Source organism: Xyrauchen texanus, chromosome 3 (assembly GCF_025860055.1).
Source record: "Xyrauchen texanus isolate HMW12.3.18 chromosome 3, RBS_HiC_50CHRs, whole genome shotgun sequence".
NCBI lineage: Eukaryota > Metazoa > Chordata > Actinopteri > Cypriniformes > Catostomidae > Xyrauchen > Xyrauchen texanus.
This window is the reverse complement of record NC_068278.1, coordinates 21,563,632-21,578,971: the sequence shown is the minus strand read 5'-3', so window position 1 is coordinate 21,578,971 and position 15,340 is coordinate 21,563,632.

Below are 15,340 nucleotides of genomic sequence, written 5' to 3'. Positions count from 1 at the left end.
GTTAGTTATTTATCATGTTCATCCATTTGAATCTTGTAAAGAAAGAGTTTACATTGTGATTTTAATATTTTTGTATTGTTTGTACATGTTATTTCTAAGAGCTACGAACTGTGAGTGTGTGTCGAGCTAGAGAGCATGATAGTTGATGGCAGAAACTATTTGATTAGCGTCCTTGGAGAGCGGAATGAGGTATGAAAGAAAAAATGTGTCTAGTGTATTATTATCAGAAGGGATTTTGTTTAAGGAAAAGAGAATGTCATTACTTCATTTGTTTATGGGTTAATTGCACATGTCATCAGTATAAAAGCAATATATTCTTTCTGTGAACAATTATAATATATTGTATTTCATTTAAAAGCATGTGATATTTATTTGTCATAAAGGCTTAAAAACATTTCATTTCATATTGGTTATTAGTTAAAATTATTTGTATTGGTTGTAAACATGATTAATATGTGAAAACAATTTATGTGCAAATTATTTGTGAAGCTACATAGAAGCATTTTGTATTTCTTCTGTTTTATTCTGTAGTTTTCACGGTGTTCATGGTGCTTATGGTGCACGTTGAGAGGAAGAAATAAATAGACACCCGTTTGAAACTCTCTGCATCTTGATCAATAAATCCAAGGGGCCGCTACACCATTTATCTTATAGATAAATGGAACTAATAGAATCAAATAATTCCAACAGTTCCAAAAAAAAAAAAAACTGTGATTGGTAATTTACATGTCTTAGACGTTTATTCAAGCAGGTGATTCTCTGCGCCCATTTGGCCCTAAGAAAACACATTTTCCAAACGTGAAAATTCATCAGCCGATGCAGATAAGTTTTAAAACGTTCAACATATCGATTGTCCTCTATTCTTAAATATAAGATACTTGATACTTATTGTGTATACTGTTGTGTAAAAGTAATATCTCAATCACAATTGTGATGTTGTACTGAATATAGACATGGTTGTGATTACCTGAGGCCGATATTCAGTACCACAATGGTTTTGCTTGTGTGGTACTGCCTAATTGCATAATATACCTATATTATAAGTACTTTAGTACTGTCTTCAATACTTCAATACATTTTGAATAAACAGCGTTTAGATCTTAATCTATATTCAGACATGCAGAGAAACAAGAACTGAGAATTATGGAACCATACTGGTCTGTTTTTTTAAGTGAAAGACTAATTTTCTCTTTCATCATGGTTCATGGTCCAAATGCCGAAAGGAATGGGCTAAGAAAATGACCTCCACAAAAGCCGAAGTCACTGCATGATTTAAGAGCTTTGTTTTTCTAAGAGTCGCCCGTCATTAATATAATTCATTGCTCATGAAAACATTCTGCCTTGACAATTCATCAGCTGGCTTTTCTTTTTGATTCTGAAACTAGGGAACATTTGGCCCATCTGTATTGTCTGAATAAACTGTGGCGAGGGGGGTAAACCTAACCTTGGCCCGGCTGGGGTTGAGTGTGGGAAATGAATTGTTACTCTTTTTTTAGTTTTTCTCTCAAACACACAATCTCTTTTTTATGACTCCCTAACTGGAGCAATGGGAGTGAGGGGGGGGGATCTGTTGGACATCTAAAATGTATCCGTGAACGGATTGTGAATGTGTGGCAACGCTGAGTGGAGAACAAGAGGCTGCCCACCATCCATTGCTTGCTTTCTTTTTCCTCTTTCATTCTCTCCCAACTGTCTCTGTTAACTGTGTAAATCACTGCAATAAAGTGCCTTTTCCATTCAGGCCGGACAACATGACCACAGTGTGACCTTTCAGCACAAGGACCCTCCTGACCCACACTCCTGGGTTCAAACAGTCAACTGCAAGTCACAATCCATGTACATGTGTGTGTGTGTGTGTGTGTGTGTGTGTGTGTGTGTGTGTGTGTGTGTGTGTGTGTGTGTGTGTGTGTGTGTGTGTGTGTGTGTCTGACTAGTGTGGTTGCATCAGAGCCTTAGACCAGTATAGTTGAATTTTATCTAGATAGCATTATAAAAGTGTGACTTGCAGCCCATTACCACTCATACATATACAACCACACTTGTTCTGCGACTAATGTAACTTGCACCACATTCTATAGTGATGTTTTGTTATGACATCAGAATAAAAGAAATGTCTTCTTTCAGCCATCCTTTTAAAGCACTATTATTGTTGTCCTCCATTCCCTGCTTCTCAATCTCTTTAATTTTTCTATCTGTCTCTTTCACTTTGCACTCTACCAACAGGTATATCTGTCTAATGGCTTCTACAGAGTGTGTAAACCAGTTGTCAGGCCTTCTACACTCATCCACCATATTTATTATCACCCCTTTACATTGAGGTCTCTGCTTTCCCAGACATTATATTGCATCCCATGTTAAACCAATGAGATGGAGAAAATAATATAGACAATCAAGAGAAAGATCTAGTTTATACATGGTTTAGTAGCTTCTATAGATTTCAAACTAAATTGAGTAATTCCTGTTTTAAATACATTTTACAGAAACTATCCAAAAATATGGAAAGAAATTTCAGATAAAAATGCTTTGCAATGCCACTTCATTTCAGCTGAGGTAAGAATAATTCAGTTCATGAGCATGTTTTGTCAAAAACAGCACTGGAATCTCCCATTGGTTCCTGAGGGAAGTTCTGCAAAGATTGTCAGAGCAAGCAACGGAAACCTTAGTGGAAGGTAAATTGCAAAAAAAAAAAAACCTGCTAAAAAGCTTATTCCAGGTAGTCCCTCCCCAAACTCATGCCATTGGTTGATCCAGACGTTGCCATGTCTGACCTCTCAAATTATCAGAGCAATGTTTTGAAAGTGCCAGAGAACCACAACTTTTCAGGGAAGTCTTTGCACATTAACCTGAGTATTAAAATAAAAAAAATTACATACATTACTTCACATTGTTCTGTACACATGTTTCACCTCTTCTCTCATGCAAGCCCATCACAGGTAGTTATTTTCCTTCCCTCAGGCCCTTACCTGTAGGTCACATGGCTGCTGACATCATCACACAGCTGTCAGAGCTCCAGGGTGGGAGTTAGAACAACAGCATTAGCTTTATTTACGCTAGCTCGAAGTGTGCAGGATCTGTCACAGGATTGTAAGCTCAGAGTTTAGCTCACCTACACAGATGGCCCCAGTGCTGTGGAATTCCTCCCCCCCCCACACACACACTCACTCTTTAGCCTTTTACAGTTTGTTTGTTTAGCAAGATGTCAGGCCCCATAGGGCATGTGTCTTAGATATGGGAACAGTGTTCTGTTAAGAGTCTCAGCCTACAATGCCACTCTGGATGACCCCACACTTTCACATTGATAAGAGGCAAGCCTCTGCCAGCGAGCGTTAAGGGAGACCAGAAAAGGTGATGGTGAAAAACACATCCACACATGAAAGTCAGAACCAAGGAGGTCTAATACCAAGAAAAACTCTCTAATAATATTTATGATTTAAATTTAGTTTGCAAAACTTGATCCGACACTGTATGCTCAAGCAGCCTAATTTACACTCCTGATGTTGCTATAACAATGCAAAAAGCACTTACCAATTTGCTTGAAGTGAAAATCAGTTCTCCGTTAATCAATCACACAATCATGCAGAGCGTCTCAGGTTTTTAAATGCATAAGGATCTCCTTCTCAATGGCAATAACAGCAGTGATTACAGTCGTCAGCAAGATCGCACTCGCACTCTTCACTTTCAAATTACGTACATCACTTAAAGCGTGATTGTGTAACTCAAGGCCAGCTAGAAGGCCTGGACTGGGACATATCCTAAAGACCACACCCACAAGAACAAATAAATCAATCTGATTGGCTTTAGATGTCTATTCACTTACACTGTTGGGGGATTCTGTGGAAATTCTGAAGGCCTGACGGGGTTGAGCTCAGACTCACACACTGCTTCGGCTAAGGTGCTTGGCTTCGAGCATGTGATTTGTGAAACAGTTGTCACACTTTGCTTATAAGCATCGAGGTATAAATTCTGATTAGATAATACATTTTTATTTTTACTATTCATTTGTAGATTAATTAAGAGTGGAAAGCGACTGAAAATACATAAGCAAAATGGTCAATGAGAATGAAAGGATGAAAAAAATATTGATTTAATAGGCATGTTACGCCAACAGAGAAGGCTTTGCTAGCCCTGAGAAATTGCCACTGCGTGATAATTAATAAAATGCTGATGAAAACTCCCTTTCTTGGTAATTACTTTCTTTCATGAGTAGATATTGGTATGCTAGTAAACATGGAAAATGCTAATCTAAATGCTAATGCTAATCTAGGTTTTTTGGTTCTTTGATGTACTTTTTACCCTGCTGAAAACACCAACTTACCAACAACTTCAGGCTGGTTTATGCTGGTTAGTTCTGATTTAGTGCTTGTTTTAGTTATTCACCGTAAATATAAATAATTACATATAAAGGTTTTTACCCTTATTCAAGAATTACGAAAGTGACATTGATGAGTTTGCAGGTTTGACTATGAAAAAAAAGGGAAAGGGTGATGTTTATTATGCTGTTTCCCTATCTGTAACTTTGAATAGTTTACATTCAGTCTGTCAAACCACAAAAAGCTTGGGTGAAATTTAATGGAGAACTATGTGAATGGTGCTCTGTGGTGCGGCAGAATTTTGAGCAGCCTCCGAAGTCATACCTGGGCAGTGCCGGTGTGCGTACAATCTTGACATCAGACCTTATTTTATTTATTTTCTTATTCCCGTCTGCATTTTCATGAATATCGCACACATATTATCACTGTCTGGTTTGTGTACAATGCATTGTGCCTGCGTCAAGCGCATGGAAGTGAGTGAACATGTTGAGTAGGCATGAAGGTGAGTAAACGATGAGAGAATAATCATTTTAAGTCTTGCTGCTTAAGCTAATTAAGAAGCCGTTTGGGGACCCCGGCACACCAGCACCCAATGCTTGGCAGCAGATTCCGAAACATACAGTATTATGGTGACCAACAGTGCTGGTCTTTTGAGTGGCGATAGTCAAGGTTCAAAGTTGGGGAGAGTTAGTAAACCATTTATTAAAGGAAGAATGGAAGGTTGAATACAGGGACGTAGTTTCCAGGAGGGATGGGTAAAACAAGCAAGTACAGCCACACCAATATTTATACCAAGATCAATGGAAACATGTCGATGCTTCACGCTGCAATGCATCACCACCACACACACACCAAACACCTTTCACATAGTTTATCTCCTTCTGTTCTCATCAAAATCTTTGATCCTTAGTGGTAAACACTGTGCATGCCAGTCTAATTTTAGTAAACCTCACTCGACCCCAGGGCACCACCTTTTCCTAAAAAGATAACCCAAATCTCTCTCTGTCTCTCCCTCTTGCACTCTTCTTTCTCACTCTCCTCCCCTCACTTTTGACCCAAAAACTACAGCATCCCTGGGGTGACAGCCAATCCTTGGATGTGCATATCTGTGTGAGTGAGTGTCTGCGAACATGTATAGGACAGCTCGTCTGTATCGCTCAAGTATCTGATGACATTCACTTGTCGCTGATGGCATCTGGCTCTTCACCAAAATGGCAGATAAACCAAAGATGCCTGATGGAGAGAAAAAAAAGAGGAAGAGATGGAGCGGAGGAGTACCTCTGTCCTGGCAGGTCTTCGGCTCCTATTCCACTGATACAAGTTTAATCAGGCCTAATCTGTTTATCTGCCCCCTGCGGCTCCCATCAAACTAAAGTACTTAACGGAGAGCATGCACCCCTACTGCACTGCCATTTGAAAGCAGAAGGAATGCGAGTGGGGAGGGGTTTGGTTTCAGATTAATTAAAATAAACTTAAATAAACGGTCTTTACATCCTTGATATTGATCAAAAGATTAAAATTAGTTTTTTTGCAGCTCAGAGTTAATTTTTTATGGATTTCAGATTATTGTTCTCTGTAAAGTGACGTCACGTTAGAGCAGGCCTCGCCCAAGACTGGTGACGTACTCTACCCTATTATCATAGATCCTCCCCTGAGTGATCTACACACAATCTGCCATTTTTTTTTCAGCACTGGAGCAGATACATTGAGAAGAATAATGTCTCAGCTTCGTAAGTGTTAGAAGTGTTCTGTTGTTGGCTGTAAAAAATAACATATGAACCACTGAAGACGCAGTGGACAAGTTTTGTTTTTGAAGGAAATGTGCCTCAAAACAAAAATGTGTGTATGTTTGTGCCATTCATTTTACACCAGACTGCTTTGTGAATGAGTGTCAATATAAAGCAGGATTTTCAAAAACTGTGATTCTCAAGCATGGATCAGTACCAACTGTTCGTGTTCCAGCTTTATTTCCTGAAGATGTAAGTATTGCACTTTATATTTTTTGAATGTTTGCAAATCGCCTTTCCGAATGTGCTTGTTAGCTGAGTCCACAGCTAATGACGCTAAAGTAACTATTGTCTCTGATTGCAGATATAAATATTTGACCAGATATAGGCTACATATTCATTCATATATGGCTGAACTCCGGTATTTAAGCTGTCAGTCATATTGGTTCTGATTTGTTGTTGATGTAGTGTCCAAAGCATGAGCTCTAAAGGCACAGCCCTCTACCGGAAATGGGGCGGGGAGCAGCAGCTCATTAAAGAGACACACAAAAAATCAGCGTGTTTTTGATTCCACCCAAAAAGAGGCATTTATAACATGGTATAATAAATGATCCGTGGGGTATTTTGAGCTGAAACTCCACAGACACATTCTGGGGGGACCTGAGACTTATATTACATCTTGTAAAAAGGGGCATAATAGGTCTCCTTTAAGTTGCATACTCATTCTGCATGTACAGAGACACGCGGTTAAAAAAATCGGGCTGCACACGTTCAGTGCTTGTGCATTCTGCTGATGATGAGATTTGTGTCAAGCATCCTGTACAACGTGCACATCTGACCAAATATGCTTTGGGCTTTAAAAATCGTCACAGTCAGTCTGTTAACGGACACTTTAAAAATGTTATATCAGTTAGACTAAAACAATAAATCATATTTTTATAATATCATGTACAAATTTTGTCTGATTGAAATCATATTAGTAAATATTTAGCAAAGTCAGACTAACAGACTTGGATAATGTGATTGTAGCTCAGCTTCGTCTTGCTTGTACACACGTTGGCCTTGGTGTTGTGCAAATGCTTTGAAAACAGAGGTGATGTGCAACATGTATTACGGAACTTCCTCAAATGACTTCCTTCAAATATTTGATGACCTATTGCGTCATGTATACTTGGACAGAGAGGTGTAACTCTCAGACTGTAACTTGCTTATGCAAAAACCCAGCTGGAACTCGATTATAAATGTGCATGTAAAAGTACTGACTGACTGCTGGTGGTTGGAATGCGATTTCAGGACTGGAGACTTTTTATTTTTTTATTTATTTTCATGCTACCAGTTTGAATGCGACTCACCTTAAGCAACATGTCATTCAACTACATGATTGTATAAAGTTGCTTAGTACTGAATAGATTAGATGTGTTTTCTTAATTTATGAAGAAATTAAGTTAACTGACTCCCTGTTTGTAACTTTAGTTATTTTCAGACTTTTTTTTAATTTTTTTAATCTTTTAATTCATTTCCTTGTCAGATTAATCAGACATTTGAGAAATGTAATTTCCTAAGAGAGTGCTGACACGAATGCTTAGTAAGCAACATACTATAATGCATTTTCAGATAGTCAGTACTCTTCCTTCAGACTGCTTTTTGGAAAGGTAAATCATAATGCTTGTTTCCCTTGCACAGTATTGCTGATTTCAAATATACTACTGTTACACACTCACCAGCTACCTGCCAATAAACTTCTACAATGGCTTTGTCTAGAGGAAATAACAGGTTGGCTAGCTAATAGTCCTAACATTAAAGACTATGTGCATTTTTTTCTCAGCGTGGTAGCACTAAGCATGAGGCTAGTGTGTTCATGAATGTGGGTGAGAGGAGAGAGTGTTACTCTGCTCACCAGTACTCCTCAGCATGCCCAAATGCTGACATGGGTGTCAACAAACCCAAGCATACCACGACACGTCCACAACTGGAGAAAAGAAAGAGCCCCAAGTCTTTAATCGTTCTATCTGCTCAAACGCGGAATAAATGGGGAAAGAGAGATAATGGATTGATGTTAAAAGTGCCAGGGTGTGCGTCCACTTCTCTGTGCTGGGTTCGAAGCATCTCTCAGCATCACCCTCTGTCAGGCCTTTCTTTCTGCTTTAAATAGGCACCTCCCCTTCAAGTATAGGGAATCCTACTGAAGTGCAGAGATACTTTCCCCCCTATTGGATGGAGTATGTATTGTGGAAGAGTAGTGTCTATCTAAGCACCTAATCTATCTATTCCTTACACTGCCTTTGGTCATTTCAACTCTGAAGATGTTACAACAGGATATACCTGAATGTATTGGGAAAGCACAAAAGTAACAATATCTGTATTGACTGGTTAGCTTATAGCTTGGCTTTTTAATATATATATTTCTATCGGGAAGACACGTAGGCTTGAGTGAAGTTTGAGATGCCATTTATTTGATAGATGTAAAACGGGAGGTGATGTCTCTCTCTCTTTGGCGTAGGCCCCATCCGGCAGTCCGAGGGAGTTTTACCCGGAACCGTCATGTCCTGCCGGAGATAGGAGGCAGGGGCAAGGAGCCTACCCCCCTGCGGGACAGGGCTCAACTGGTGGTGGTGGGGAGGTGGAGGTTGCAGTGTTAGCACACCGAAACAGCAATGTGATAGACTGTGAGCGGACTTATAAAGTATTGGCTTACATGCGATTGGCTAGGAGTTACCCAGCTAATGATGTGATGATGTACATCTGCTGGCCTTCCCGCTAGAACTACGCTCCACTTCCATTTCTATCGGGAAGACACGCAGGCTTGAGTGAAGTTTAAGATGCCATTTATTTGATAGATGTAAAACGGGAGGTGATGTCTCTCTCTTTGGCATAGGCCCCGTCTGGCCGTCCGAGGGAGTTGTACCCAGAACTGTCATGTCCTGCCGGAGATAGGAGGCAGGGGCGAGGAGCCTACCCCCAAAAAGAGAATAAGTAGTATACTACCCCCAAAAGAGATGATCCATTTTGGTACGAACCAGGTCTTGTGTTGGGCATTCTGGAGGAGGAATTAAGAGATGCATCGGAATTTGACGTGAAATTTGCGATACCTCTGGCGTGGTTGTGTGAAGCCTTTGTGATGGGAAAGCAGTTTTTCCGAGTTTGATTTCATCCCTGTGCATTTCCTCTTTGTCCTCGAGTGTGATTTTGGGCACTCCGTCGAGAGCCCCTGGAAGTGAAGCCTAAAGTGTCTTCTTTCAAAAGATACTACAACTGTATCCATACTCCAGGGGAGCCAGTAGATACAGCCATTTAAGTTGGGTATGTAATTTGCATGGTTTGTGCTCGGGAAGGGGTGGAGCTCATCAACAGGTGAAACTGTGATGTCATGCTCCCTCAGAATGCTCACATCGTGGGCTCGGTCTTCCTAGTGAGTAGGGCATAGGGATGATGAACTGGATTGGAACCCGTTACATGATTTGGACGAAGACGGTGGCAAAATGGGGGAATCTTACTGAATGAAGTAATGAGAGCCCGTATAATAAGCGTTGACTGTACATGATGATATACCTGAATAATTATCTTAATTCCCCAATGGGGAACGCTCGGGCATGCAGACTGTGAATGACAAGTGAATGAACCTTGACCGGGTTGCCCTCATGAGATTACGCGATTGCCTGCCATACTATGAGAGTGAATGCGCTGTTGACATGAAATACTGGCTTTTGATATTGATGCGACGTTATGATGAACAGGTAGCATGGCAACGGAAGGTCTAGACCCATGACTAGATCTGAATGCATTTGCTGTATATGAAAATGACTTAGCTTATTTCTGATGGAAGCCGGCTGCTGCCTGAGCCGATGATTTTGCAGGATTCGCGGGGTGCGCGCTCCTTCCGCGCTGGGTCGTGAGATCTCCTGAGTGAATGAGATATGGGTGAAGATCCGGGTTTGCTGGTTGTTTACTCCCCATGGGTTTGATGTTGGCAGAAGTTGAGATGAAGTGACGACGTCGTTGGGAAGGGAAGGTGGGCTTCCGGAGAAGTGCTGTGCACTGGTTATATGTGGCCTGGAGAAGTTGAAGCGCATCTAGTTGCAGTGTTAGCACACCGAAACAGCAATGTGATAGATTGTGAGCGGACTTATAAAGCATTGGCTTACATGCGATTGGCTTGGAATTACCCAGCTAATGATGTGATGATGTACACCTGCTGGTCTTCCCGCTAGAACTTCGCTCCACTTCCATATATATATATATATATATATATATATATATATATATATATATATATATATTATATCTGTTGTTATGGCTAAGTATTTTCATATGCTCTCCCAGTAAGGATTTATCCTTTAGGTGTCTCCTCTAATGTGTTACATAATGGGAGAGCATATGGTGCTCTTCAGTCAGTCGAATAAATACATAAGCTATAGATCTACACACACGCACTTCCACTTGCATAAAGAGTGGGATTAAACATTGAACATGTCTGTGTGTTTGCATGCATGGCTGCATGCATATAAACTTAAGGTAAATGTGTACATAGATTGCAAATGGTGAATCTCTTGAGTGGTTGTGGCCTTTCTCCAAGTTCATGACCTTTGTCTGGGTAATGGTGAGAGAGGTCTGCTGAGGGCAGTAAGGAATCCAGCATGGTCTGGGCACTGACCTGTTCTTCTTTTCCACAGATCTGCTGAACTAACACACCAGCATAAAAGAGAAAGATGCAGCATCTGCACAGTACAGGCTATTAACTGTCTTTTATTATTAACACAGCAAGTTTCAATATTTACCCAAATGTAGGTGTTCCCTAAAATGAAGGATGATCTCTTTGAAATCAGAACATTGTAGACAAAACACTTACAGTATGCAGTTGTTCATCTACCAGTGGCAGTAAACATGTCCTCAGAAGACCACTACAAACACAGTCTGGCTTCAATAGGGTTGAGCCCCTCCTTTGCAAAAGTTCAAAGGTTCAACCCCACCAAGATTTTTTATCTAAATGTATCGCTCCATCTTCCCCACCCCCTCTCTATTTTTTCTCTCTTTATATAATATGTATGTTAGTGTATATATGGATCTCTGAGGGAAAAGTGGTTCTTTTCTTTAAAACCCTAATCCTTCACTCTTTCTTGCCGACCTCTATCACTTTGATTGTCTGGGCACCTGTGGTCCAACACTCAGAGGATTAGGGGTTACCACATTGTCCTTGCCCCCTCTCTCTAATCCAGCTAGAGGGATGTGTGTTTACCTGTCACACCAGCTCCAATTTATAGCACTCTTGACCCAAACCAGAGAAATCAACAAGGTTGGCCTGTCTGTGCCTGATCCCTAAAGCACCATGTGGCTTGGGTTCAAAATTCAGCTGGCTGTAAGAATATAAATGTCAAATATGTCATGTTTTTTTTTTGTTAAAAGGTGCCTCAATTAGGTAATGTGCTGAAGCTGCACATCAAATGCTACTATTTGGTAACAGTATGGTAATTAAAGGGATAGTTGACTTGTATGTCTTTCTTTCTTTTGTGGAACACAAAAGAAGTTGTTAGGCAGTATGTTAGCCTCACACATCATCCACTTTCATTGCATCTTTGTACCATTCAATGAATGTAAATGGTGACTGCGGCTGTCATTATGCCATCTCATTTGTGCTCCAGAAAGTCGTACATATTTGTAACAACATGAGGTTGGGTGAGTATTTGATGACAGATTTGTTTAAATTTTTGGGTCAACTAACCATTCAAGAGTTATTTTCAGTGGTGTGCAGTTTAGAATTCTACAGTAATGATACATAGAGAACAAAAGCTGTTGTTGCACAGTCCAAACAGTTCTGAGCACATTGAGTAACAGTTAATGCTCAGAACCGTTCAGCCCAATGGTGGAAAAACACCTAATGACTTTTCTGAAAGCAACTTGTATATCACAACCTCTCCATGATCAAAACAAATGGTTAATGATATTTGGACAGGAATAGTGGTCGATCGATATATTGCAGAGGCCGATAAATTGGCCAATATTCTGACTTTTTTAATTCTCGCATTGCATTTGAATTTTCCACTTTGGCCGATTTGATTCTTGAGGGTGCCGAGAATTGGCTGCTTGCATGTGAAATGACTGAGACATGTAAACAACCAGTCACCGTTCATTTTGTTGTTACGTGCCATCGTGTTAGTACAATAATAGAATTTAAACGGTCCGCATATCAGAGCCACGGCAGTCACGTTTTAGCGCATAATGTTAATGTTTCATTCTCCCTCTCTCTCCTCAACAGTTCCCTGTAACATTTAACTGTCATGTCTAATGATAAAAAGGCACATATCAGTCAAACTTATATCATATACCATCTGCAAATATGTGCATATCTCATTTAAACAGATGTAATAACCTAACCTCACACAACTTCAGTATCATGTGGTGCACTCATTTATCTTCCTCTCAAGCACGTATTTTAACAGTCTCTCCTAAAAAGTTCCCTGTCACGTTTCTAATGATAAAAGGCAAATATACGGTAAATAAAACTTCTATTATATACGTCTGCAAATATGGAGATATCTCATTTAAACAGATGTAATTCACGAACCTCATGAAAGTCCAGCATTTTCTTCCCACCGAGCACTCATCAAATATCTTCTTCTGAAGTATGTATTCTATCAGCCAGAATCAAAACTTCACAAATCATTGATGGCCACTCCATGTTACTCCAAGCAGGTGATCCAGGCTGTTTAAACTGTCAGGAGATTGAAGCTTGTGCTGAATATGCACAAGCGGGTGAGTGCGACCAAAGTCTCTCTTGCAAGTCAGTCCACTGTCGGCCATGTTTGGAACACTCTCTGGAGACTATTTCCGGTCATGAAAGTGCAGCTCCTATCTACTTGAATGCAGACAGTCCAAAATCTCCAAAATGGTTGGTCTAGATTGCGATCAAAGAACATATTTCAAATCAGCAGTAAAATATGACAACAAAGGTATCATAAATAGTGCCTCTTTACCAGAGATTATATTTTATTATATTTCAGCATTGTATCAGCCTATCGGCCACCCTGCTCTCTGGATATTGGAATCGGCCAATAAAAAAACCCTATCAGTCGACCACTAGACAGGAATGTGAAAGTATTTCTCTCAACCCCTATTCCCCTCAAGGAGAGTGTATGCTAAGTGTCATCCTCAGCCCAAGAGAAGTGCCTTCTGCTTTCCTTATCAGCGAGCAGCAAATCCAGCCACAGGGATTCTTTTTAGCATAACAACACCAAGACTCATCTCAGTTCCAGCCACAGGGGGTCTGCCACACTTCTTACCCTTTAAGAAGTGTGCACTCCTCTGGCAGGTTGGACCACAGTCACCTGTCCCCACTGCCAGAGACTTGTGTCGGGTAACTGTTTCAGTCCTGATCTGACACAAATGCTTGCTGTCCCTCACTTTGGTAAACTAGCTGGGAAAAAAAAGAGGAAGCAGGCAAATCGCCTGGTACCACAAGTTCAGATTTCTTGGATTGAGTGTGTGTGCTTTTAAGGGAGTGTTTGTGAGTATGGAGCAGAGCGCAAGAGCAATGATAACTGTAAATTGAATATGTCTGCTAAGCCAGAGCTTTGAGGACTCTGGGGGAATGTTTGCAGAGGAAAAAGCTAGACTTGTTCATGTTTTATAACGCCACAACATACATAATAAAGCAGGGTTTTAAGAAAGAATGAATATGTAATGGAAGACCATCAATTGACTACTTTTTGTTGCATTTTTCACCTCAAAAGTTGTGATTTCTTTAGTAGAATAGAAAGGGCAACCTTTGGGACTGAGATGGTTGTTTAGAACAAGAGTCTATAAAATTAATGTTTATGAAACAAGCATATCATTAACTTTCATCTTTACAGCTCTTAAAAATAACAGCTATTTTATTATTATTATAATTATAATTATTACACATCAAAATTAATTGCTTACTCTAAAACAGGGGTTCTTATTCTTTTTTGGTCCAACCCATTTTAAGATTTCAAAATATGGCCTTGCATCCCCACCTACATCACATAATACAGCTATTAAAGAAATAGTTCACCCAAAAAGTAAATTCTGATAATTACTCACCCTCATTTCATTCCAAACAGGAATGACTTTCTTTCTCCTGTGGAACACAAAAGAAAATAATTTAATGATAATTTATCCATTAACCAGTCCTGTTTGCTGCCAATAGACAGTGTCATGTAAGTAGTCCATGCATTATTTCCTAAGTCTTTTAAAGGCTTACGATTACTTTGTATGAAGAACAGACCACAATTTAAGTTGTTTTTCATTATCAAATCATGTAATCCCGCTAAATTCAATGTGGCGGTGACATCAATAACATCAAACTCATTGGTTGTTGCACATCTCATGGCCAAACTTTATGACAAACATTGTGTCTGGGTCACATTGTAGCCTAAATGTCTAATATGTTTATTTTATTTATTTTTAATTTTTTTAACAACAATATTTTCACATTGTATATTTAGATCTAGTCTGCGGTTATGAAAATGTCCATAGAAATAATCCATGACCCGAAGTATGAGAACCTAAAATGATAGGGATATTTTTTACCAAGCGGAGAAGACAATTGCTTCCACTGTACTAGGGTTGTTGCGGTGGGAAATTTGTACCACCCGGTGTTTAAGGGCCAACCATCACCGTTGACCGGTGTTGCACAGTGTTTGGAGATGTGCGAAAAGTTTGTGTTTGATGTTTATCAAACTTTAAATAGTGTGTTATTGAACACGGAATAGAAATGAAACAATTTGTAAAATATCACAAAATACCATAATACAAATCTAAATGTTTTTTGCAATGTCTTAAAAGTATCTGACTGTTATTGCACCAATAGTTTATATGCAGGTAATATGTAAACTTCAACAGCTAAAATATTATGTTAATGATTACTTGAGTAAGCGTAAGAAAGTTCTTCTCTAATTTGTATCTAAATGGAGTGGTGGCGGCATAGTGGGCTGAAGCACTGTATTGGTAAGCAGAAGGTTGTTGGTTCGATCCCCACAGCCACCACCATTGTGTCCTTGAGCAAGGCACTTAACTCCAGGTTGCTCCGGGGGGATTGTCCCTGTAATAAGTGCTCTGTAAGTCGCTTTGGATAAAAGCATCTGCCAAATACATAAATGTAATTGAAATTATACTCAAGTAGCGAGAAACTAGTTACTTCCACATAAAACATAATAGATGTTTACCCCCCAATATTCCATTACATAATACACATTTGACATGTGTTAAATAATAATTATTATTTATTATTATTACTATTATGTTGTTCCGAACCATACTTAACAATGGGCCTTATTTCTCTTCCCAGTC